General features: G+C 42.8%; 1 long non-coding RNA gene across 1 annotated transcript; it reads left to right on the top strand.

Annotated features, from left to right (window-relative positions):
* The first annotated feature begins 22,336 nt into the window (after positions 1 to 22,336).
* On the top strand, positions 22,337 to 22,602 carry LOC118937695. Its single transcript, XR_005035063.1, has 2 exons — positions 22,337 to 22,456; positions 22,569 to 22,602. It is a non-coding gene; the product is annotated as an uncharacterized LOC118937695 (long non-coding RNA).
* Positions 22,603 to 22,878: the final 276 nt, after the last annotated feature.

A 22,878-nucleotide genomic window follows, 5' to 3' on the forward strand; every position in this document is an offset into this window, starting at 1 on the left:
GCTTAATGTAATTTTTGGCATGTTATCCTACGGTAAATGCACTAGGTATCACCATTTCTCCATCTGGCCAATGTAATTATTGTCCTTACTACTTCCTGTTAATTTAATTATTGTTATTATGTTTCCTCAGCATGGTAGCTGCACCTAGTTACATTCCATTAACTCCCACACAGCCTGGATTCAAACCAGGGACTGTAATGACTCCTCTTGCATTGAGATGCAGTGCCTTAGACCGCTGCGTCCATGTGTGTGTTAACTATTTAACTGTACTAGAATGCTTAAAAGGCCGCAACAAATCTTTATATCGCTTACCGGTGTAGTTTGGTATCGGCCAGAAATGTCATATCGGTGCATCACTAGTTTCCACCACGATCCCATTAAACTTTGCTGCATGTAGCATGGCCAGACACAGACCTTTGGGGATGCAGGTTCTCAAAATGAAAAATGCAGGCAGAAAATTCACAACTCAAAATTCATAATTTACAAACTGTTTCTGTATCAAATTGTTTTTTGTTTTGTTGCAATGACCTATTTATTTAATGCAACAACACACTCATGCCAGTGACTCCTAGTAGGGTAATAACTAGAGACGTCCCACTGGGCACAGACGTCAATTCAACGTCTATTCCACATTAGTTCAAAATAATTTAATTCAAATTACGTGTAAACAATGTTATTTGAACCACTGTGTGCCCAGTGGGATAAAGAGTGACATTGGGAAAAGAGGCTATCAGCTGATCATTATGATGTAAATCTGCTAGTTAGCTAGCTAGTTAGCTATGCTGTCAAACCAAACTATTTTTTACTTGATTTGAGTTTGCATCTGCCGCTTACTAACAAACAAGTGAATTGCCCCCATCTCTGTCCATAACAGTACAAGACATACATGACAGGTCCAACTCAAAAGTAACCTGTGTCGTGGAATAATCAGAATTTGTTGGTAACATATGTAAGATGTTTCATATTCATCATATGTTTGTAAATTACTTCTCATCAAGAATGTTATTTTTGTATAATACTGTGGCAGGGTTGCAGTATCTGTTCTATGTCAAGACTAAGTTGCATGGTCCGCAGAGAGGGGAGAGGTCAAAGTATCATCAAGCGTGTATCTCTTGGCTCCACAATGTCTGTGTGCCAGTCAGTGTGTCTCTGTGAGCTTGTCCAGGATTGGTTGTATTTAGAGTTGGTTGTATCTAAATGACAATTTGATATACGCCTGTTGATATGGAGGATTGGTTTATGGTTCTGGGGTTTGAGTAAGGAGACAAAGCTGAACGATTTATTATGTCTATGCTGTCTGACTATGTGTATTCTTTGTTTTTAAAGGATGGCAGTTGCAATGCAGAAGGGGCTCTCAGAGAATTCATTGTTAGACACACTGAATTGTCTGAGAGTCACAGGATTGTGATAGAGCTCATATAATTAAAAGATGGACTTTGATAACTAACTCTGACTTGTGTTGTAGTTTGCTCCCATGATTTGGTAAATAGAGGAAATTTCCACGACACCTACCAGTATTCAAACTCACCACTTACTGTACATCGCTGTACATCGCACTACATGCAGATGTCAGGCAAGTGCGCACTTGAGGTGGGAGTGTGGGGGAGGAGATATTTTTCAAGATTCACAAATATTAAATGCGATAGTTTGTGCAATTCGTTACATTTAAAATCTATATTTTAAAGAGACTATAAAGTAATTAATCAACAACAAAAAAATTAACGAGCTGATAGGAGGGCAAAAGGGCCCTTACTCATAGTATGGGCAAAAGGCTTGAGCACTGGTGGAGCTCTATCTGTGCACATGTCTGGCATGTAGAGATCATGGATGTCAGACAAGAATGTCCCCTGTCTCTCCTGCTGTATACTTTGATATCGGAATCCCTGGCCCAGATGATAAGAGAGGACCTTAGCTCTGGTCGCTGCTTCACACCGCTCAACCTAGATTCTAGAACCAGTCACTTTCTATTTTGTGACACTCTCACACAAAAAAAAACTGAAACGGAAGGGTTGATGCTTGCAGTTTACTAAGGAGCTACTATTGAAAAGGACATAGCCAGTAAGTCATTGAACATTTTTTTTTTTACAACAGACCTGGGTTCAAATACATGTTTATTAAAGTATTTATATTTTAAAGATGTATTTTCTGTATATTTTCTAATCATTTTCTATACATTATATTTTAAACTATTTTCAATTACTTGTTTCCAAACATTTACAAATACCCCTGTGTTCAAACAGACCTGGTTTCAAATGCATAGAGTACTTAAATATTTCAAATAAATATTTCAAATACAGATTCAACATCTTGTATTTTCAAGGAAGAGTTGACTAAATACTTCGAAATATATTTGAAAATAATTTAAAGAATAAAACCACAAAGTAATTCACAATCAATACCAACATCTTGTCATTTTAAATCACTTCCAGCTGCATCTCAAGTAAGGACTTTGGCTCAAAAGAGAACTGAAGAGAAAGGGAAGACAGAGCGAGAGGCGGATATGGACTGTAAACAGACAGTGTTTCATGGTGACCTAGGCCTAAGCAGAAGCCTGTCTGTCTGAGGTTATAGTCTTGTAGATGAAGTCCATGTAGCATTTCACACGGGTGTAGACTCCAGAGAAGCCTTTCAAAGCACAGCCATTGGTATTCCCAAAACTCACGATTCCCACCTGGACAATCTCACCAGATGAGCGACAAACCAACGGCCCACCAGAGTACCCCTGTAGAACAAAGAAAAACAACACAAACATACATTTACAACATTCAAGTAAGTATGTGTGTACGTGAGAGAGAACGATAGAGAGAAAGAGAGTGTATGTGGGTCAGCTGTTTGTTCACCTGCACCCACCCACAATTGCTAATAACCCATCCACAACCAGCTGATTATGTGATAAAGCGAAAATCTAAGACCCTTACCTGACTCTTACCCAAAAATATAGAAAATGCTCTGTACAGTTCCTTTTTTTCCCCTCTTGAACATTTATTGAACAATTAACAATATTTAATGACCCTAAACCCGCCCGCCCCACGGGGACTGGCACATCACTAGTGTGTGAGAGGGATGGTCCGTGTTTTTATAAAACATGTATACGTACCAATCAGGAGACCAGGAAAGAAGACTCACCTGACAGGAGCCTTTCCCTCTTTCCATGGAGCCAGCATACAGAATGTTGTCAGTGAGGCCCGGAAACTTTTTCTTACAGATTCTCCATTTAAAGATGGTTACCTTCAGCTCCTGGAGGGTCCTATTACCAGACAATTCCACTGGAGGGAGGGAAAAAGAAGAAGAGTAAAATGTAGGATAGAAACTGGTGGGGGAGGAAGTGAACGGGCAGGGAGAATTTAAGGGAGAAATACTCACTAACTACAAACAGAAGCTGGATGAAAACAAAATACATTGTGTAAAGTGCACAAAATACAGTATATCTTATTGTAATCTGGCATTCTGATTTAATTTTGAAATCTTTCTTTAACAATGTGCAAATGTTTCAATTGCTTATTATAACTTAATTATAACTTGTTTTTATATTTTTTTGTTGTTTTATTGATTGTGTTTTTGGGGGGTCCTCAGGGCACCATTGTAAATAAGAAACTGGTCTCAATTGAGTTCCTGTGAGTAAATAAAAGTTTATAAATCACACTGCCAGATTATATTAAGCAATAAAGTACGAGGGGGTGTGATATATGGCCAATATACCCCGGCCATGCACAACGTGGAGTGCTGGGATACAGCCATTAGATGTGGTATATTAGCCATATACCTCAAACCCCAGAGGTGCCTTATTGCTATTATAAACTGGTTACCAACATAATTAGAAAGGTAAAACATTTTGGGGGGGGTCATATCCAATCAGCATTTCAGCCAGTCAGCATTCAATGCTGGAACCACCAGCTTTATAATGAGGTTTGTGGTAAATCATTTTACACTACTAAAATGTCGCCCACAGAATTGAATGCTGACATTCAATCAAAACCAAACCAACCAAAGATATGCTTTAGAACCTGGCACTGTGAGTGTTTGTATATCGGTGTTGCTGTGTGTTTGCTCACCATTGTTCCCGACGTCGCCCCAGCCAGCGATGAAGCAATTTGAGACAAAGTTATCATTCGGTTTGGGCAGGGACATGGGCTTCACCAGGGAGGAAAAGGACACCTTTTTACTCATCTTCACCAAAGCGATGTTGTGCAGCAGGGCCAAATGCTGTTTCTGGTACTGTGGGTGACTGACGATAAGTGAGATGGATCGATAAAACACTGCTGGCTCATTCAGGCTGTGTGTCCCCAGACGAATGAAGGAACTTTCTGGAATAGGGTTTTCATTCCTAATACTAATACACATGCAGACAGATAAAACAGCCTGGTCTCAGACTAGGTGTAACATAGTACATTTAAATCCAGGACACTGAAATTAGAATATGTTACATTTGATATGGTTACATAAGATAGGTTACTTAAGGCAAAAACGAAAGTAAGATGGTTAGTCGGGGTGGATGGGTATAACGTGAATGTCTAGCAACCCAAAGGTTGCGTGTTTGAATGTTATCACGGACAACTTTAGCATTTTATCTTATTAGCAACTTTGCAACTAGTTACTACTTTCTTAGCTACCTTGCTACTAAACATTTAGAAAATGCATAACATATTGTAGGACTTGCAATTCCTAACATATCATATGAATTGTCATTTGTAACATATCATTCGAAATGGATGATGCACATCCACATGCACATCCACAAATGAATAGATACCATACGAAACGTACTCTGTTATGTCTACCCCTGAGTCCAGGTTGGATAGAAACATTACACAGACATTGATATATTTCATACAAACACATACAGATCTTTCGGTTCTATTCCAGCAAGCAAATTTGGCCTTTGAAATTATAATGATGTCATTCTAGTTGGTAAACTGGTTTTCTGCTTGCAGACACGTGAAGAAAATTACAACCATGGAAAAAACGTCATTTTGGTTGCAGACACGATAATGAGTTCAACATGCAAACCTCCTTCACACACAAACACACTTACGGGTCAACACAGTTTGCAGCGGTGAGCACCCATTCCTCAGTAAGGAGGGGATCCGCCACATCTAAAGGAGCCTGTATCATCCGTGATTAAAAGGTTGACTATCCACGGCCAGCTGCCCTTTTGAGCATCCTTTCCCCCCACGATAGAGCTCCGAGCCTGGGGCACAAACGACTCTAGAGAGGGAGGTGATGGAGGGTGGAAAGAATGCCAGACTGTGACACTGTTTCATGTACAAACACTCTGCATTTGATACATGGCTCCTGTCAGAACTCTGAAATTAGTGCCACCGCACCAGAACATCTGAGCAGTTGAAATAATAACAAGTGATATAATAACAATAACAACAAGAAGTGATCCTCCACACCCCTGTCTCGGTAAAAAGTGGAGGGATTGGGCTGGAGGATTGTAACCACTTTCAAATTCACAGGCAGAGCTCTGGATGCAAGGACTGACCATACATGATAATCACAATTACAGTTTTAACCATGTTTTGAGGCTATATAATGTGTGTTTACATTTACTTTGCAAAACATTGGAGTAAAATAAGCGTTGGGTTCTGATGGGTTACAAACTCACCTCATGAGGCATTTATTAAGTGATATTCTTCAAGAATCAGCTTAATTTATAAGTCCTAATTGGATGTAGCAACTGCAGATTTCCCCTTTAAGAGGATATAGTGGTGATATTCGTAGCACTGAAGAGTTGCACAAAAGTGCAATACATTTTAAGGCAATGTTCCCGCGTTAGCCGAAGCGGCATTCATGCCACGGTAAATGCTACATATGTCGTCTCAGTTGGAAATTACATTTACATTTAAATCTGAGCTAGAAATATGGTTTGAATCGAGCGCTTAGTGATCACTAATGCCAAAACAGAGAGATATGCTTGAAGTTCTTTTTTAATTCCGTTCCAACACATACATTGCTTATGTTCTGCTACCATATGTTACACAATCTACTGCACAACGGTTTCTCCCCACCCTGGTTGGGGACCAGACATATTTCCTGTTGTTAGTTTCACTGTGGTCACGAGTTGTCTGTTGACGTCTTGCTTTCGGACAAGCTAAACACGTTATTTGCCCGCTTTGAGGATATCACAGTGCTACCGACGCGGCCAGCTACCAAGGACTGTGTGCTCTCCTGCTCCGTGGCCGACATGAGTAAGATGTTTAAACGTGTTAACTCTCACTAGGCTGCCGCCCCGTGTCGGCATCCCTAGCCTCGTACTCAGAGCAAGCGCAGACCAGCTGGCTGCTGTGTTAAGAACGTATTCAATCTCTCCCTATCCCAGTCTGCTGTCCCCACATGGTTCAAGATGGCCACTACTGTTCGTGTACCCAAGAATGCAAAGGTAACTAAACTAAATGACTATCATAGCACTCACTTCTGTCATCATGAAGTGCTTTGAGAGACTAGTCAAGGATCATATCACCTCTACTTTACCTGTCACCCTAGACCCACTTCAATTTGCTTACCACCCCAATAGGTCCACAGACGATGCAATCGCCATCACACTGCACACTGCTCTATCCCATCTGGACAAGAGGAATACCTATGTAAGAATGCTGTTCATTGACTATAGCTCAGCATTCAACACCATAGTACCCTCCAAGCTCATCATTAACCTCTCTAGGAAATGTGGGACGGTAGCGTCCCACCCCGCCAACAGCCAGTGAAAGTGCAGGGCGCCAAATTCAAGACAACAAAAATCTCATAATTAAAATTCCTCAAGCATACAAGTATTTTACACCATTTTAAAGATAAAATTCTCATTAATCCAGTCACAGTGTCTGATTTCAAAAAGGCTTTACAGTGAAACCCCAACAAATGATTATGTTAGGTAAGCACCTAGTCACAGAAAAACACAGCCATTTTTCCAGCCAAAGAGAAGTCAACAAAAGCAGAAATATAGATAAAATGAATCACAAACCTTTGATGATCTTCATCAGATGACACTCATAGGACTCCATGTTACACAATACATGTATGTTTTGTTCGATAAAGTGCATATTTATATCCAACAATCTAATTTTACATCGGCGTGTTATGTTCAGTAGTTCCAAAACATGCAGTGATTTTGCAGAGAGCCACATCAATTTACAGAAATACTCATAATAAACATTGATTAAAGATACAACTATTATACATGGAACTTTAGATAAACTTCTCCTTAGTGCAACCGCTGTGTCAGATTTCAGAAAACTTTACGGAAAAAGCACACCATGCAATAATCTGAGTACAGCGCTCAGAGCCCAAACGAGCCATTAAAACTTCTTCGAGATAGGGGGCGCTCTTTTCATTTTTGGATAAAAAAATGTCCCGTTTTAAACAAGATATTTTGTCACGAAAAGATGCTCGACTATGCATGTAATTGACAGCTTTGGAAATAAACAACTCTGACGTTTCCAAAACTGCAAAGATATGATCTGTGAGTGCCCCAGAACTAATGCTACAGGCGAAACCAAGATGAAATTTCATACAGGAAATGGTCCAGATTTTGAATGCCCTGTGTTCCAATGTCTCCTTATATGGCTGTGAATGCGCCAGGAATGTGCCTGCACTTTCTGTCGTTTCCCCAAGGTGTCTGCAGCATTGTGACGTATTTGTAGGCATATCATTGGAAGATTGACCATAAGAGACTACATTTACCAGGTGTCCGCCCGGTGTCCTCCGTCGAAATTATTGCGTAATCTCCAGGTCCATGCGCGTTCCATTTTCTTCAGAGGAGAAAGTCAACTGCTACGAATGATTTCTCATCGATAGATATGTGAAACACACCTTGAGGATTGATTCTAAACAACGTTTGCCATGTTTCTGTCGATATTATGGAGTTAATTTGGAAAAAAGTTTGCGTTGTTATGACTTAATTTTCATTTTTTTTCTTACCCAAACGTGATGAACAAAACGGAGCGATTTGTCCTACACAAATAATCTTTTTGGAAAAACTGAACATTTGCTATCTAACTGAGAGTCTCCTCATTGAAAACATCTGAAGTTCTTCAAAAGTAAATGATTTTATTTGAATGCTTTTCTTGTTTTTGTGAAAATGTTGCATGCTGAATGCTAGGCTTAATGCTATGCTAGGCTATCAATACTCTTACACAAATGCTTGTTTAGCTATGGTTCAAAAGCATATTTTGAAAATCTGAGATGACAGTGTTGTTAACAAAAGGCTAAGCTTGAGAGCTAATATATTTATTTCATTTCATTTGCGATTTTCATGAATAGTTAACGTTGCGTTATGGTAATGAGCTTGAGGCTATAAATAGGATCCCGGATACGGGATTGCTCGTCGCAACAGGTTAAGATATCCGCCATGTTGTGGAGTCAACATTAGTCAGAAATATCATTATAAATATTCACTTACCTTTGATGATCTTCATCAGAATGCTCTCCCAGGAATCCCAGTTCCACAATTGTTTTTGATTTGTTCGATAAAGTTCATAATTTATGTCCAAATACCTCCTTTTGTTAGCACGTTCAGTTCACAAATCCAAACTCACGAAACGCGGGCAGGTCCAGCCGAAAGGTCGGACGAAAAGTACAAAAAGTTATATTACACATCGTAGAAACATGTCAAATGAAGTATAGAATCAATCTTTTGTAATGGCTGTCTCGGGAAGAAGGCGAGGACCAATGCGCAGAGTGGTACGTGTTCACCTTTTTAATAAAGTAAACTGAACACTGAATAACAAAGAAACAACCGGAACAGTTCTGTCTGGTGTAGACACACAAAGACTGAAAACAACCACCCACAAAACACAATCGAAAACAGGCTACCTAAATATGGTTCTCAATCAGGGACAACGATTGACAGCTGCCTGTGATTGAGAACCATACCAGGCCAAACACAGAAATAGAAAATCATAGAAAAACGAACATAGACAACCCACCCAACTCACGCCCTGACCATACTAAAACAAACACAAAACAAAGGAACTAAGGTCAGAACGTGACATCTTTAGGATGCTTTTATCATAAATCTTCAATAAATGTTCCAACTGTAGAATTCCTTTGTCTGTAGAAAAGCAATGGAACGTGAGGTAACTCTCACATGAACGCACGTCACAAGTCCATGGCACTCTGCCAGACACCTGGCTCATTCCCCTCTCTTTCAGCCCCCCTTCACAGTAAAAGCCTCAAGCAAGGTTCTAAAGACTGTTGACATCTAGTGGAAGCCTTAGGAAGTGCAAAATGACCCCACAGACACCACAAGGGTGCGTGCTCAGCACCCTCCTGTACTCCCTGTTGTTAAAGGAATTTTATTCCTGTATGTTAACCAATTCAATTAAAACACTCTGTCCGTTTCTAAGATTTTGTAAGATACTTATTTGCATAAAATGGACAGAGACCAGTCTCAAAATCAATTAATAGCGTTTATTCTTGAGAGTACTGAACATAATCACAAAGTACATCAGTTTATATATCCCACATTGCGTCATGTCTTACGAAAATGTCTCTCCTCCTCCTGGACCATGACAAAGCTGTTTTTCAATTCCATTCCAACACATACATTGCTTATCTTCTGCTACCATATGTTACACAATCTACTGCACACCCAACGGTTTCTCCCCACCCTGGTTGGGGACCAGACATATTTCCTGTTGTTAGTTTCACTGTGGTCACGAGTTGTCTGTTGACCCTTCCTCTTTGCCTATGTACCAACATATTCCTTAACAGACAACATATAACTCTGTGAGTTATAACTCTATGCCTAATGTATACATTATTTAGTCAAAATTGACAAAATTCCTTCAACACCTGTTCACCCATGACTGCGTGGCCATGCATGCCTCCAACTCAATCATCAAGTTTGCAGACGACACAACAGCAGTAGGCTTGATTTCCAACAACGACGAGATAGCCTACAGGAAGGAGGTGAGTGTTCTGGGAGTGTGGTGTCAGGAAAATAACCTCTCACTCAACATCAACAAAACAAAGGAAATGATCGTGGACTTCAGAAAATAACAATGGAAGCACCCCCCTATCCACATCGATGGGACAGTATTGGAGAAGGTGGAAAGTTTAAGTTCCTCTGTGTATATATCACTGAGAAACTGAAATGGTCCACCCACACGAACAGTGTAGTGAAGAAAGCGCAACAGCGCCTCTTCAACCTCAGGAGGCTGAAGAAATTTGGCTTGTAGGCTAAAACCCTCACAAACATTTACAGATGCACAATTGAGAGCATCCTGTTGGGCTGTTTCACTGGCTGGTACGGCAACTGCACTGCCCACAACCGCAAAGCTCTCCATAGGGTGGTGCGGTCTGCACAACGCATCACCAGGGACAAACTACCTGCCCTTCAGGACACCTACAGCACCCGATGTCACAGGAAGGGAAAAAAGATAATCAAGGACAACAACCACCAGAGCCACTGCATGTTCACCCCAATATCATCCAGAAGGCGAGGTCAGTACAGGTGCATCAAAGCTGGGACCGAGAGACTGAAAAAAAACGTATATCTCAAGGCATTCAGACTATGCCTATATACGCAGACTTGATATCATTGGCCACTTTAATAATGTTTACATGTCTTGTATTACTCATCTCGTATGTATATACTGTATTCTATACTATCTACTGTATCTCAGTCTATGCCGCTCTGACATTACTCATCCATATATTTATATATTGTTAATTCCATTCCTTTACTTAGATTTGTGTGAATTCGGTATTTGTTGGGAAATTGTTAGATATTGTTGCACTGTCAGAACTAGAAGCACAAGCATTTTGCTACACCTGCATTAACATCTGCTAAACACGTGTTTGTGACCAATAAAATTTGATATGCACTGTCAACTGTGGAAACTTATATAACCAGGTGTGTGCCTTTCCAAATCATATCCATTCAATTGAATTTACCACAGGTGGACTCCAATCAAGTTGAAGAGACCGCTTAAGGATGATCATTGGAAACAGGATGCACCTGAGCTCAATTTCAATTCTCATAGGGAAAGGTCTGAATTCTTATGTAAATAAGGTATTTCTGTTTTTTATTTGTAATAAATTTGCTAAAATTTCAAAAAACATGTTTTCACTTTGTCGTTATGGGGTATTGTGTGTAGATTGATGAGGGAATATTTTTTTATACATGTTAGATTAAGGCTGCAATGTAATAAAATATGGAAAAAGTCAAGGAGTCTGAATACTTTTCCGAATGCACTGTAAAATATACTTTGTGAGAGTGTTTGTGCAAAACCCGATGCAATGCAAGAAGTGTAAAACATTTGGCCATGTGTCAAGTGTTTGCAGACATTATAGAATGTTGCAACTGTGGTGGGGATTATATTCCTGAATTCCCTCAGTGCCCTGTTATGGTGAAAGAGGTTGAGGTGTCAAGGATCAGGGCTGTACAGCAAATCTCCTATGTGGAGGTTGTGAAAAGAGTTGACAGGGCAAGAGGCCACAGTGTTGGAGAAGATGTGGCGTTGGATGCACCTCAATCAGTTGCAAATGTTATACGTCAATCAACTGATACACTTCTTGTGAAGAAGGTGGATTTTGTAGCATTTACAGTTGAAGTCAGAAATGTACATACACATAGGTTGGATTCATTAAAACTCGTTTTTCAACCACTCCACAAATTTCTTGTTAACAAACTATAGTTTTGGCAAGTCGGTTAGGAAATCTACTTTGTGCATGACACAAGTAATTTTTTCAACAATTGTTTACAGACAGATTATTTCACTTATCGGTCACATTCACAATTCCAGGTGGTCAGAAGTTTACATACACTAAGTTGACTGTGCCTTTAAACAGCTTGGAACATTCCAGATAATGTCATGGATTTAGATGTTTCTGATAGGCTAATTGACATCATTCGAGTCAATTGTAGGTGTATCTGTGGATGTATTTCAAGGCCTACCTTCAAACGCAGTGCCTCTTTTCTTGACATCACTGGAAAATCAAGAGAAATCAGCCAAGACCTAAGAAAATTATTGTAGACCTCTACCAGTCTGGTTCATCCTTGGGACCAATTTCCAAATGCCTGAAGGTAACACATTCATCTGTACAAACAATGGTACGCAAGTATAAACACCATGGGACCATGCAGCCGTCATACCGCTCAGGAAGGAGACTCATTCTGTCTCCTAGAGATGAACGTACTTTGTTGCGAAAAGTGCAAATCATTCCCAGAACAACAGCAAAGCACCTTGTGGAGATGCTGGAGGAAACGGGTTCAAAAGTATCTACATCCATAGTTAAACGAGTCCTATATCGACATAACCTGAAAGGCTGCTCAGCAAGGAAGAAACCACTGCTCCAAAACCGCCATAAAAAAGCCAGACTACGGTTTGCAACTGCACATGGGGATCGTACTTTTAGGAGAAATGTCCTCTGGTCTGATGAAACAAAAATAGTAATGTTTGGCCATAATGACCATCGTTATGTTTGGAGGAAAAAGGAGGTAGGCTTGTAAGCCGTAGAACACCATCCAAACCTTCCAAACCGTGAAGCACGGGGGTGGCAGCATCATGTTGTGGGGGTGCTTTGCTGCAGGAGGGACTGGTGCACTTCACAAAATAGATGGCATCATGCGGTAGGAAAATGATGTGGATATATTGAAGCAACATCTCAAGACATCAGTCAGGAAGTTAAAGCTTGGTCGCAAATGGGTCTTCCAAATGGACGATGACCCCAAGCATACTTCCAAAGCAAAATGGCTTAAGGACAACAAAGTCGAGGTATTGGAGTGGCCATCACAAAGCCCTGACCCCAAACTATAGAAGATTTGTGGGCAGAATTGGAGGCCTACAAGGAGGCCTACAAACCTGACTCAGATACACCAGCTCTGTCAGGAGGAATGGGCCAAAATTCACCCAACTGTGAAGGTTGTGGAAGGCTACCCGAAACGTTTGACCCCAGTTAAACAATTTAAAGGCAATGCTACCAAATACTAATTGAGTGTATGTAATGTGATGTAATGTGATGAACGAAATAAAAGCTGAAATAAATCTCTCTCTACTATTATTCTGACATTTCACATTCTTAAAATAAAGTGGTGGTCCTAACTGACCTAAGACAGTTTTTCACAATTCCTGACATTTAATCCTAGTAAAAATTCCCTGAGTTTAAATGTATTTGGCTAAGGTGTATGTGAACTTCTGTCTTCAACTGTATAGCCACAGTTATAAATTATATTGCACAAGTGTCCAAGAAGCTGGACATCATTACATCTGCAGCTGAGAAGTTTTTTGTAAAAAAAAAAGTAACCTTGGCCTAGAGAGATAAGCATGGTTATCAAAACGTCATGTCATGTCATGTCAGGTAAGTCTACACAAAATATAGCCCTTATTTTAAGTGTTTTAAAATTCCCTATGGAAAAATGAATTGTGGAAAAACGATTGGAACCATTTCCTTGTTTGACCTCTAGGTTTTATGAGTATTATGACTCATACTGTGGTACTCCACTTGCAGTGCGCTGTAGTATTTTCAAGGGGGGGATATTTCGCTGCTACACGCGATGTTTGTTGTTTTCCTTGAATCGGTCCGAAGTTGCAATGTCGTAAACACCTATGAACTAAAATTAAAGCGATAAGAAAAACGTTTTATACTAGTCAGTTATAAAAATGTTCTGTCTGCCCGAAGTTCTGTAAAAAATGTCAAATCTGTGACGTATGGAAATTTGCGGAACACCACAAGATAACATTGAGGAAGTAGCTAGCTAGATTGCTAGCTAATCGGACAGCTGTGTAATAATAACGTTAGATAGCTGTTTATGTAGCTGCTGTTTAATAACCGATTTAATTTGTTTTTAATCATGGACCAAGCAGTCAGCATCAATGCAGACCCAGATATGCCATCTGACAGTGAAGGTAAATCGTGTGTCACACTTATGATTTGTTTCACCGATCAGACAGATCACACTGCTGTGTGGATGGCTAGCTAGTAGGCTATTTCACTATTTATATTTAATTTGGTTATTTTATTAACACCATGTCTCTCTACTGTCTGTAGGTCGTAGCTCTCACTGGTGAGTTTAGTTTTGGGATTATGTTCTACTGTGGTGAATGTGATGTGAAATCAGAAACGAGCCTAGCTACCAGTGTTTAATTTCTGTAAATGTAACGTTATTTGAATCAAACCTATTTAGCTAGCTACAGTGAACACGGTTACATGCACACAATCTTGCGATTACTGTGGATAGTCAGGTTAATACAATAGTTTGTTTAAAATGTGTTTACATGTTCGACACGTGAAATCAGGCTGCTGATGGGACTTTTGATAAATGCAGAAAGTCGCCAATCAAGAAACATTCTACCACAGTGACCATGTTGTTTTTGCGTAGACTATTTGATTCGGATTTCGGACACACTGTATGAAGTTTGTATGTAAAAACAATTTATAAGATGCATATATATGTTTTTCCTAACTCACTTCACTCGCACAAATGCACCAGTGTATCGCCGATTAAACTGTTAATATGTGCTAATAATTCGAAAAATTGCTCATAAAACCAAGTGTTTTAATTAATCGGCGTATGTTTACGTCGATTATGACCTTACGTCGATATAGATAAACAGAGTAAGGTGTTTACATGACGACTTCCATACTCGCCGGCCTTACGCCATAATCAGTTGAATATTGAATAATTGGTGCGCATGTTAAGTACTCTGTAACGGTTTTCTTTATGAGAAGGAGAGTCGGACCAAAATGCGGCGTGTAGATTACGATCCATGTTTATTGTGACTATAGCAACACGAATCTAAATACAAACAGTGCAAAATAATAAATGTAATGAAAACCGAAACAGCCTAAACTGGTGCAAACTAACACTAAGGACAGGAACAATCACCCACAAACACACAGTGAACCCCAGGCTACCTAAATATGGTTCCCAATCAGAGACAATGACGAACACCTGCCTCTGACTGAGAACCATATCAGGCTGAACATAGAAATAGACAAACAAGACATGAAACATAGAATACCCACTCAGATCACACCCTGACCAATCAAAACATAGAAAATACAAAGTAAACTATGGTCAGGGCGTGACAGTACCCCCCCCCCCCAAGGTGCGGACTCCGGCCGCAAAACCTGAACCTATAAGGGAGGGTCTGGGTGGGCATCTGTCCGCGGTGGCGGCTCTGGCGCTGGACGTGGACCCCACTCCATGACAGTTTTAATCCCCCTCCTAAACGTCCCTAAATAGGTTACCCACCACAATGATAACATGGGACAGAGGGACAGCTCGGGACAGAGGTAACTCGGGACAGATGGGTAGCTCAGCCCTGAGAGGAAGCTCAGCACTGAGAAGAAGCTCAGCACTGAGAGGAAGCTCAGGCAGGTGGTTGGATCCGGCAGATCCTGGCTGGCTGGCGGTTCTGGAAGATCCTGGCTGACTGGCGGATCCGGAAGATCCTGGCTGACTGGCGGATCCGGAAGAGTCTGGTCGACTGGCGGATCCGGAAGAGTCTGGTCGACTGGCGGATCCGGAAGAGTCTGGTCGACTGGCAGATCTGGAAGAGTCTGGTCGACTGGCAGATCTGGGAGAGTCTGGTCGACTGGCAGATCTGGGAGAGTCTGGTCGACTGGCAGCTCTGGCTGCTCCATGCTGACTGGCTGCTCCATGATGACTGGCAGCTCTGGCTGCTCCATGCTGACTGGCTGCTCCATGCTGACTGGCAGCTCTGGCTGCTCCATGCTGACTGGCTGCTCTGGCTGCTCCATGCTGACTGGCTGCTCTGGCTGCTCCATGCTGACTGGCTGCTCCATGCTGACTGGCTGCTCCATGCTGACTGGCTGCTCCATGCTGACTGGCTGCTCCATGCTGACTGGCGGCCCTGGCTGCTCCATGCTGACTGGCGGCCCTGGCTGCTCCATGCTGACTGGCGGCCCTGACTGCTCCATGCTGACTGGCGGCCCTGGCTGCTCCTTGCAGACTGGCGGCCCTGGCTGCTCCTTGCAGACTGGCAGCTCTGGCGGCTCCTTGCAGACTGGCAGCTCTGGCGGCTCCTTGCAGACTGGCAGCTCTGGCGGCTCCTTGCAGACTGGCAGCTTTGGCGGCATCCTGCAGACTGGCAGCTCTGGCGGCTCCTTGCAGACTGGCAGCTCCTTGCAGACTGGCAGCTCTATGCAGACTGGCAGCTCTATGCTAACTGGCAGCTCTATGCTAACTGGCAGCTCTATGCTAACTGGCAGCTCTATGCTAACTGGCAGCTCTATGCTAACTGGCAGTTCTGAACAGGCGGGAGACTCCGGCAGCGCTGTAGAGAAGGAAGGCTCTAACAGCGCTAAACAGGCGGGGAGACTCCGACAGCGCTGGAGAGGAGGAGGGCTCCGACAGCACTGGACAGGCGAGGCGCACTGTAGTCCTGATGCGTGGTGCTGGCACTGGTGGTACTGGGCCGAGGACACGCACAGGAAGCCTAGTGCGGGGAGCTGCTACCGGAGGGCTGGGGTGTGGAGGTGGTACTGGAAAAACCGGACCGTGCAGGCGCACTGGAGCTCTTGAGCACCGAGCCTGCCCAACCTTACCTGGTTGAATACTCACGGTCGCCCTGCCAGTGCGGCGAGGTGGAATAGCCCGCACTGGACTATGCAGGCGAACCGGAGACACCGAGCGCAAGGCTGGTGCCATGTAAACCGGCCCAAGGAGATGCACTGGGGACCAGCTGCGTAGAGCCGGCTTCATGGCATTAGGCTCGACGCTCAATCTAGCCCGGCAGGACACGCGGAGCTGGAATATACCGCACCGGGCTATGCACCCGCACTGGAGACACCGTGCGCACCACTGCATAACACGGTGCCTGTCCGGTCTCTCTAGCCCCCCGGTAAGCACAGGGAGTCTGCCCAGGTCTCCTACCTGGCATAGCCATACTCCCTGTTAGCCCCCCCCCAAGAAATTTTTGGGGCTGCCTCTCAGGCTTCCATCCGCGTCGCCGTGCTGCCTTCTCATACCAGCGCCTCTCTGCTTTCACCGCCTCCATTCTTCGGTAACCTTCCTCGCACTGCTCCAGCGAATCCCAGGCGGGCTCCGGCACTCTCCCTGTGTCGCCGCCCACCTGTCGATCTCCTCCCAAGTAGTATACTCCATACTGTACTCCTCCTTGGGCTGTTCCTGTTGTTTCTTCTCCCGCTGCACCTTAGTGCGGCTACACTCCCCTGGTTTAGCCCAGGGTCCTCTCCCGTTGAGGATTTCCTCCCATGTCCAGAAATCCTTATTGCGCTTCTCCTCGCGCTGCTCCTGCCTGTTGACACGCTGCTTGGTCCGTTGGTGGTGGGTGATTCTGTAACGGTTTTCTTTATGAGAAGGAGAGTCGGACCAAAATGCGGCGTGTAGATTACGATCCATGTTTATTGTGACTATAGCAACACGAATCTAAATACAAACAGTGCAAAATAATAAATGTAATGAAAACCGAAACAGCCTAAACTGGTGCAAACTAACACTAAGGACAGGAACAATCACCCACAAACACACAGTGAACCCCAGGCTACCTAAATATGGTTCCCAATCAGAGACAATGACGAACACCTGCCTCTGACTGAGAACCATATCAGGCTGAACATAGAAATAGACAAACAAGACATGAAACATAGAATACCCACTCAGATCACACCCTGACCAATCAAAACATAGAAAATACAAAGTAAACTATGGTCAGGGCGTGACATACTCGATGGAATAGGGCAGGCAAGCTGCAGGGCCTTCAGAAAGTATTCACACCCCTTGGCTTTTTCCCCATTTTGTTCTTACAGCCTGAATTTAAAAGGGATTCATTTGAGATTTGTTGTCACTGGCCTACACACAACACCCCATAATTGTATTTAACTAGGCAAGTCAGTTAAGAACACATTTTTAATTACAAACCCTCCCCTAACCCGGACGACGCTGGGCTAATTGTGCACCGCCCTATGGGACTCCCGATCACGGCCGGTTGTGGTACAGCCTGGGATCGAACCAGGGTCGGTCGTGACACCTCTGCGCCACTCATGAGCACCTCAAGTGCTATGTTTTTTTTTTTTTTTTAAACAAATGTAATTCAAAATGAAAAGCTGAATTGTATTGAGGCAATACGTATTCAAGCTCTTATGGCAAGCCTAAATAATTTCAGGAGTAACAATTTGCTTAACAAGTCGCATAATAAGTTGCATGGACTCACTGTGCGCAATAGTGTTTAACATTTTTTTTTCTCTGTACCTGACACATACAGATAATTGTAAGATCCCTCAGTTGAGCAGTGAATTTCAAACAGATTCAACTACGAAGGGCACCTATTCTTAGATGGATAAAAAAAAAGCATCCATTCAATATGTTGAAGTTATTAATTACACTTTGGATGGTGGATCAATACATCCAGTCATTACAACGATACAGGCATCCTTCCTAATCATTTGACGGAGAGGAAGGAACCCGCTCAGGGGTTTCACCATGAGGCAAATGGTAACTTAAAAGCAGTTAGTTGTCTCCAATCACAGCCATTAAACTGAGGATGGATCAACATTGTAGTTACTCCACAATACTAACCTAATTGACAGAGTAAAAATAAGGAAGCCTGTAAAGAATACAAATGTTCCAAATCATGCATTCTGTTTGCAACAAGGCACTAAAGTAATACTGCAAAAAAATGGGGCAAAGCAATTCACTTTTTGTTAAGCTGTTTGGGCAAATCCAATACATATTTTTCAAGCATAGTGGTGGCTGCATCATGTTATAGGTACGCTTGTAATCATTAAAGACTGGGCAGTTTTTCAGGAAAATCTATGACAAGCCCTGAAAATGGTTCTAACAATGATCAGCAACCAATTTGACAGAGCTTGAAGAATTTTGGAAAACAAAATGGGCAAATGTTGCATAATCCAGATTTGGAAAGCTTTAGACTTACCCGGAAATAAAAAAAAGTATTTTGACACTCCTTCAAAATGAGTGGATTTGGCTTTTTCAGCCACACCTGTTGCTGACAGATGAAATAGAACACACTATGCAATCTACATAGACAAACATTTGCAGTATAATGGTTTTACTGAAGAGCTCAGTGGCTTTCAACATGGCACCGTCATAGGATTCCACCTTTCCAACAAGTCAGTTTGTCAAATGTATGTCTTGCTAGAGCTGCCCCGGTCAACTGTAAGTGTTGTTATTGTGAATTGGAAACATCTAGGAGCAACAACGGCTAAGCTGCGAAGTGGTAGGCCACAAGCTCACAGAACGGAACCGCCAAGTGCTGAAGCGCGTAGCTCATAAAAATGTCCTCTGTGGCAACACTCACTACCAAGTTCCAACCTGCCTCTGGAAGCTACATCAGCACAATAACCGTTCGTCAGGAGCTTCATGAAATAGGTTTCCATGGCCAGCCTAAGATCACCTTGCGCAATGCCAAGCGTCAGCTGGAGTGGTGTAAAGCTCACCGCCATTGGACTCTGGAGTGATGAATCACACTTGACTATCTGGCAGTCCGACGGACAACTCTGGGTTTGGCGGATGCCTAGAGAACGCTACCTGCCCCATTGCAAACTGTAAAGTTTGGTGGAGGAGGAATAATGGTTTGGGGTTATTTTTCATGGTTCGGTCTAGGCCCCTTATAGTTCCAATGGAGGGAAATCTTATCACAGCATACGCTTCCAACTTTGTGACAACAGTTTCAACATGACAATGCCCCCGTGTGCAAAGTGAGGTCCCATAGGGAAATGGTTTGTCGATCGGTGCGGAAGATCTTGTCTGGCCTGCACAGTCTTGACTTCAACCCCATCGAATACCTTTGGGATGAATTGGAACGCCGACTGCGAGCCAGGCCTATTCACCCAACATCAGTGCCCGACCTCACTAATGCTCTTGTGACTGTCACGAACCGGCTCAAAGCCCGTAACTAAAGGGAGACAACGTGGAGATAAGGAGTAACAAAACATATATTTATTAAATAAGTAACTAAGTACAATATACAATGGTGTGTGTAATCAGTGGTGTAAGTGAGTGTTTTGCATGAATGTGATAATGCAGGGTGTTGAAAGGTGCCAAAGCAAACATCTAGAAAGGTGTCTGCATGGAGAGAGTCTCTTCCATGAATGGGGAAGTGGTGTATTTATCCTGGGACACACCGGCCCAGGTGTGTCCATGTAGCTGACGACCCTCCCAACGCCGTCCACCGGCATCCTAATAAGGAAACAAGAGCAAAGAGAGAATACGGCAGACAGAGTGGGAGGGTCGTCACATTCCCCCCCCATAAAACCGGGGACCAACAAGGACCCCGGAACAACATACCAGCCTCTGCGTCCCAAATTGATGGGTTACGTGTTCACACCTCCACCAGCCAACCTCCTCCTCCCCAGACCTCAGCAACCTTTGCGCATAGGAAGCAATTTAAGAGGAAAGAACAAGGCCAGGAGGCAGACAGGAAAGATTGACCATTGTTTGGGGTTGTCATGTTCTGTCACGTAAACATTCAGGAACATGGCACAAAAGAACACAACAGCTACAAACTCCAACGAAAAGAACATCAGGGTCCTTCTTAATTTTTACAACAACTCCCAATGATTCATAGTCATGTCCAACGATTCATAGTCACTTCCAACGTAACAGATTCACTAATTTCAATCATTCAAACTTGTAGTGTTCAGCGATCTTCAACAGCTGTTCTTTAGTACATAATTCTAACAGTTCCTCTGATGGAAAGCGAATTAACTTGTCTCCATGAGACACCATAGTCATAAGTAAATAATCTTGCTCATCCCCTCTGCTGAGCACATCAGACCACAATCAGAGAAATGACAATCACCCTGAGCGTCACAGAAGAGAGATGAGATATGGAGCTTCCCCAAAACCTACAATAACTCAACCCTAGACTTCATGTGGATTTGCGGTGGGTATTTACACACTGTAGTCTGGTGACAAGGAAATAAAACTCCCCAGCATGCTGGCAAATTCCACCAAGCCACAGATGTGCCCCCGAGACAACTGCTCAGTCCACAGACACCACACAAAAACAACAACATTTAACCATGCCCAACATGTCCAAAAATTAAACACCGCTAAGTCTATCAGGAGAAAAAGGCTATAGCTCCGGTAGCAAGTTCCACTACCCTACCCAAATCTCCCACCGAGGTACACAGCCAATTTACTCACCTCCTCAGACCTACGTCCCAACAGAAAGTAGAACAAGAGTTTCCAGGCTGGGCAGGGCCTGGAAACTAACCATTATACTCTCTCCAAAGCAGCACACAAACCAAACAAAGGCAACCAAGACTGGGGCCTATCAAACTCAAACAAAATATGCAAAACAAACACGTACCTCTACGGTCTACCAAACCAATACCTTCAAATATCCCGGACGAACGGGCTCAAAGCCCGTAACTAAAGGGAGATATGGAGATAAGGAATAACAAACATATTTATTAAATAAGTAACTAAGTACAATATACAATGGTGTGTGTAATCAGTAGTGTAAGTGAGTGTTTTGCATGCATGAATGTGATAATGCAGGGTGTTGAAAGATGCCAAAGCAAACAACCAAAAGGCCACCAAGAAACACAACAAAATCTAGAAAGGTGTCTGCATGGAGAGAGTCTCCTTCATGAATGGGGAAGTGGTGTACGGCAGACAGAGTGGGAGGGTCGTCACAGATGAATGGATTCAAGTGCCTGCAGCTCCATATTAAATGCCATGATTTTGGAATGAGATGTTCGACGAGCAGGTGTCCATATACTTTTGGTTAAGTAGTTTATATTAGTGGTCCCTCCCACTATGACATTACAGAATACTTTGTGTATATTGTTGACAAAAAGGACAATTAAATACATTTTAATCCCACTTTGTAACACAACAAAATGTGGAAAAAGTCCAGGGGTGTGAATACTTTATGAAGGCACTATATGTTGTAAAGACTGACTAAACCAATCCTTGTAGATTCTGTCTGGCTCCAGCAATAAGTATGTATGTAGCCACAGCAGCCATTATGGAATTCCTAAAATGGCTGCTGTGGCTTCTGCTAGCTAGCATGAGGACAAAAACAGGCAGTCATTCCTTCTACTCGGTGTAGCAGTTGGGACAATTCGAAGTACAACGCAATTGTCATACCTAGATTGAGGTACGTTTTCCAAGCCATATCTTGCACTGGCTTTGCGGTGTCTTAATCTACATAGGAAGGCTGGCTACATCTTATCCTCAGTTTGCCCTACAACATCATTGCGTAGCCTCAGTGAACTTGCTATCATTCATTGGCCCACTGATACTTATCATCATCTCTGCATGCCCCCCCCCCCCCCCCCCCCCCCCCCCCCCCCCCCCCCCCCTGCACTGAATGTTCTGAAATGCAGGCAATAGAAATTTATGATTTGAAATTCAACATTGTGTCTCCCACCTTTCCTCCTGACCCTTGTCTTCAGGTTGCTGGGGTTGTGCAATAACTTTGCGTACGTGGTGATGCTGAGTGCAGCCCATGACATCTTAAAACAACAAGGGTCTCACAACTCCACATCGCCTGTAAGAATGGGTTGTAGAATGCTGTATCACCATAGCATTTGTATCTGTGTTAGTATCAAAGTACTATATTGGCAATATTCTTTCATTCTCTCTCCTTCTCCTCCTTCTTCAGACCCCATCCACAGTTGCCTTGGACGTTGAAGGTGGAAAAAGAAGTCGTTACGACTGCAGCCCTGTTTCTACCCGCGGTAAATAGAGATGCACTGCAGCTGTGAAAGTGTGTGTGATCAAATGTTATTTTATTCAGCAGATGTTATTGCGGGTGTAGCGAAATTCTCGTGTTCCTAGCTCCAATAGTGCAGAAATATTTTACGATTCACAACAATACACACAAATCTAAAGGAAAAGAATGGAGTTAAGAAATATATAAATATTAGGACGAGCAATGTCAGAGTGGCATTGACTAAAATCCAGTGTATATA

Source organism: Oncorhynchus mykiss, chromosome 12, assembly GCF_013265735.2.
Source record: "Oncorhynchus mykiss isolate Arlee chromosome 12, USDA_OmykA_1.1, whole genome shotgun sequence".
NCBI lineage: Eukaryota > Metazoa > Chordata > Actinopteri > Salmoniformes > Salmonidae > Oncorhynchus > Oncorhynchus mykiss.